Source organism: Varroa jacobsoni, unplaced genomic scaffold, assembly GCF_002532875.2.
Source record: "Varroa jacobsoni isolate VJ856 unplaced genomic scaffold, vjacob_1.0 scaffold_178, whole genome shotgun sequence".
Taxonomy (NCBI): Eukaryota; Metazoa; Arthropoda; class Arachnida; order Mesostigmata; family Varroidae; genus Varroa; species Varroa jacobsoni.
This window is the reverse complement of record NW_019213080.1, coordinates 4,251-8,438: the sequence shown is the minus strand read 5'-3', so window position 1 is coordinate 8,438 and position 4,188 is coordinate 4,251. Positions and strand designations below refer to the sequence as shown.

Genomic DNA, 4,188 nt, shown 5'->3' with positions numbered 1-4,188 from the left:
TCCCACTCGAAACAGCGTAAATATCATGCGGTTAGCGGGCACATAGTCGGGCTGTCATCGAGCTCGACAGGGGGAATCAGGCGAGATGAGGCCGGCGGCGATTGTGGGAGGGTCCGCGGCCGCTACGCAGAACGAACAGACCTCAGTCAGGGACAAGCTAAAGTGGTCGTGGATGCGACGACTATTCATGACGACCCATTGATAGAGGTCAGACCGACAAAATCTAAAGAATTGTTAGTGTCTAAGGATTCTCGAGTCAGATGGCGAATAGGCCATTGCATCCGGTAAGTAGAAAGGTTTAGGAATCTTTTTTTTGCAAAAGAATGTTCCCTGCAATTTTTTCAGCTGTTTTGTTCAATTTGTGTACGATATAAAAAATTGTGCTAAGTACTTTCCACTATCGCAACGTTTTCCAATTATTTCGGACGTATATCGGAACTCAAACCCAGCTTTTGTTACATATTTATGAGTATACAATTATGTTTTTATCAATCAAAATTCAAGGAGATCCAAACCATTTTATACTAGATTTGCAAGTTCGCAACGATATTAAGTTACGTGAATATAATTAAGGCTCATTCAATTGGCAATTAGCATTTCTTACAAGACCCAGTGTACTATGTAAGCACTTCCAAGCAAACGAAATGCGACAGGACTCATATACCATCAAAAGGTTCGAAAATTCATTATTTCAATATGACCGCCTCTTTCCAGCGAACGACGGCACTGCTTCTGTTCATAGCAGTGGCCACATGGACAGGCTTGTTGGCGGCTCCCGCAATAAATTCAACGAACAGCGCTCTAACAAAAAGTATTTCTTTTTGTTTATTTACAGTGAAAATCTATTTACAGAATGATTTTTGACAATGTTTCTTTATATGATCTTTTCTGTTATAAAACGGATTGCGTAAAAAACTGCTTTTCAACTACTTTGCTGTTTTTACATCTAATGGAAAGGACCTTGTGGCTTTCTTCACTGTTATCCAGCGGGTAGGAATTAGTGCGTCAAAAGTTTGCGAAGTTAGAGTAATGTTTTCGTATATCTGAAAAATAAAGATGTGCCAGAGTTCAGACAAATTGTACTCTGACCGTTTTATCAAAAAAAAAGCAAACCGGACATTGTATTATATACAAGCCTGGCCTGGTGTATATTATGACCCCAGAAAAACGCCATATCGTATAATACTGGCAACAGCTCCAACGTGCGTTTCGGTGCTGAACCGAAAATGCTTCACTCTATGTCGTATGATGAGCGGAGAGCTTCAAAACGATATTTCACGACCTGCATAGGTAATTGTTGTTGTTTAGTTGATACCTGCATAGACTTCCGTTGAAAATGTATAGAGCATTGCGTCTATCGGATATCAATGCTGCAGCGATGCAATTGGCAACATTGGAAAGAGCCTCATAAAATGGGGAAGAACAAAAACGAACATCAAAACACTAATTATAAAGATGCGCTTCGCTTTCAGTTATTGCTTCTCGTCAGATTTTCACATCAACCACACCCGTTTCATACTTTAATTACGTCGCCGTTTTGAAAAATCGCGCCACTTACTATGACTGAAGATGAGAATAGTTCTGTGTTTCCGTACTTCATAATTGCCGATTACCGTGGTGACGAGTCGACCAGATGTTAATTCATCCCGGCCCGAAAGAGGTCTGGCGCTGGAATTGCAAGCGCACCGTTTCCCAGGGGACCTACTCACATGTAATACCTTAACTTAAATAAACCCGCCCTTTATCGTACTGTATTTCTAGTGCCTTCATTTGTGTCAATTAGTATTTCTATTACATTGTTGTTCTCGTACATGTACTACAGGTAAAGTTCAAGCACGATCTCTGTAGCAACTTTTTTAAGAAGGACACTGCAAGACGATGCAAAATTTAATTATCATATCATCATTGCTATTTGTGCAGAATTTCGACAGAGACCAGCAGCACAAGGTGCAGTATAGATATTAGTCACTCAGTTTTTAGACTTTGAGCCAGAGTATATACTTCCTCAATATGCGCAAGCGTATTTCTATGCAATATATCTAATGTGTGAGTCTAATTTACCTTTGTTAGAGGAAGAAATGGATATCTGTCTAGCGTTAGTGGTTTCAATCCATTACACGACGAAGGAAACGGGTCGAAGAAATGTGAGACTAGTTAATCATACTCTGAGTATTGTTGGGAACTGTATACGACCGTGACCTGCCCAAATAAGGCATGTATTATCTTACCGGGGTGAGGTATTGTACTCAGACATTTACAAACTCGTTTACCTCGTTCGGCTGTTGAAACTGAAATGCTGAAGCGAGAGTAGCAAGTTGCTGTGATATTGATATGACTGTAGGAAAGCCACCGTTTGTTCTCTTGTTTCCTACGCACAATGTGTATAATATCCGCATTTATTTTTTGGTGAAGTGGCATTCAGTTAAATGTAAAAAAAAAAAAGGCGCCTAGAGATTTATGACTATGGATCTGATCTAGATGAAACTTGTATCTAACTTGACCATAAGAGGAGCTCATGCTGTGTGCCCGGATACGAAGATGTAAGTAATATTAGCTAGAAATTTTCCGCAACTGTCCTTAATTGTTCCAATTGTACGCTCTAGATTGTTCGTTGGTAAAGTTGTAGTAGTAGTTAATTTGTTAGTGCCTGACTTTTACCACCCTTCGCGGTCCTCCTAAACAAGATATCGTAGCTAAGATGAAGCAATGCATCACAGAGCGTCGCGAAAACATTGCACCCCATAATGCACACAAAAAATTTTTACAATTTGTTTTGTATTGCGCCTTATTGAATGGCCTTGCTTCGTTTGTCATTGTTCACTGCTTCTCGTAAAATGCATTCATACGACAGGCCCTAGATCCTGCGTCATTACGACGAACTTTGCCATATTTTACGCAAAAGGACTTGCAAATATTATTAAAAAATAGACTTTGAATGCCTGTTTCGCGGCTTAGCTTTGAGTGAGGTTAAAAAGATCGACGGTGCGTTTGTACCACTCATTTATTCCAGAAGCGTAGCAAGCACATTTTTTTGTGATACTTTTGTTAATAGACCCGGCCCAAGCCGTTGTCATAGTAATACCAATCTGTACACAAATGGCAAAAAATCAACTCGTCATTCAACTGGCGATGGTCTAATCTGCTATGTTCCTGGCCAAAAGAGACAGGGGACATTGGTTTAAGCTGGCGCACCAACATGTACTTTGCCACTTGTGCGGTTCAATCAAAGCTTGATGCAATTCCGAATCTAGCCAATAACTGACTGCTCTGATAGGAGAGTTCGGCCATGTAATCAGACGAATTCGAAAGCGCAGTACGCCATTTAATGGATCTAATCGAAAGGTTCTGTCTCGGTTAGAGTCGATCTCAATTTTTTATTCGAAAAGATTTTATCTGAGAGATTTTTTTTGTTCTGCAGGAGATTGATGCTGCGCGAAACGTTATTATGACAGACGTGATGTACGATGATGTAAGGCTCTACTTAAACTTCTATAATATGATAAAGTTGCAACAGCAACCGGCATAAGATATCTAAAAGAGCTCGAAAAAACGATGCTCATTCTTTGAGTTGTTACCGCTAGATGGTGTCTTTGAGTCGAAATCTACCGTATCATGAATACAGGTTACTGATGCTATTAAAATATGCACTCCAACATCTATCTGCTTTTTTGTTGCTCTTCAAATGTTCTATTCAAGTTGACCAGTCTCACGATTTTCTAACTGATGTTTACCATTACGTAACGATTAAGCAATGGACACACAGGAAACGATAACACGCCTTTACTTAATCACTTTACCCACGCTTCTTGGGACGCAACGATTTTGAGATCCTCAGATTAACCGTATCAACTGAGCTCCTTCGAAGCTTTTTATTGAAGAGAACGCACTTTACCCGATTGACATTAAGCATGAACTGCAGTAACTCCCAACAGATACGACTCTGTTAAGAACGAAAATCCTATTCATGGCTTCATATTGTATGAATTATATTAGACCGTTGGTTATGATTATTTCTACAGCATCCTTGTGCGAAATCAGTGGCAGTATCATACATAAATGTAAAATGCAGTTTCTAGCCTGTTTTCAAACTTGGTTAACCCGCATAGATTTGCTTCCTGAAACGACGTCTATCAACGTATAGTATAAAGACAGCACACCCGCCGCATTTAGTAATTTGTAAAACTAGCC

General features: G+C 39.8%; 1 long non-coding RNA gene across 1 annotated transcript; it reads left to right on the top strand.

The window, feature by feature from the left end:
• On the top strand, positions 1–1,754 carry LOC111271625 (uncharacterized). Its single transcript, XR_002686987.2, has 3 exons — positions 1–284; positions 715–811; positions 1,473–1,754. It is a non-coding gene; the product is annotated as an uncharacterized LOC111271625 (long non-coding RNA).
• The last annotated feature ends 2,434 nt before the right edge of the window (positions 1,755–4,188 follow it).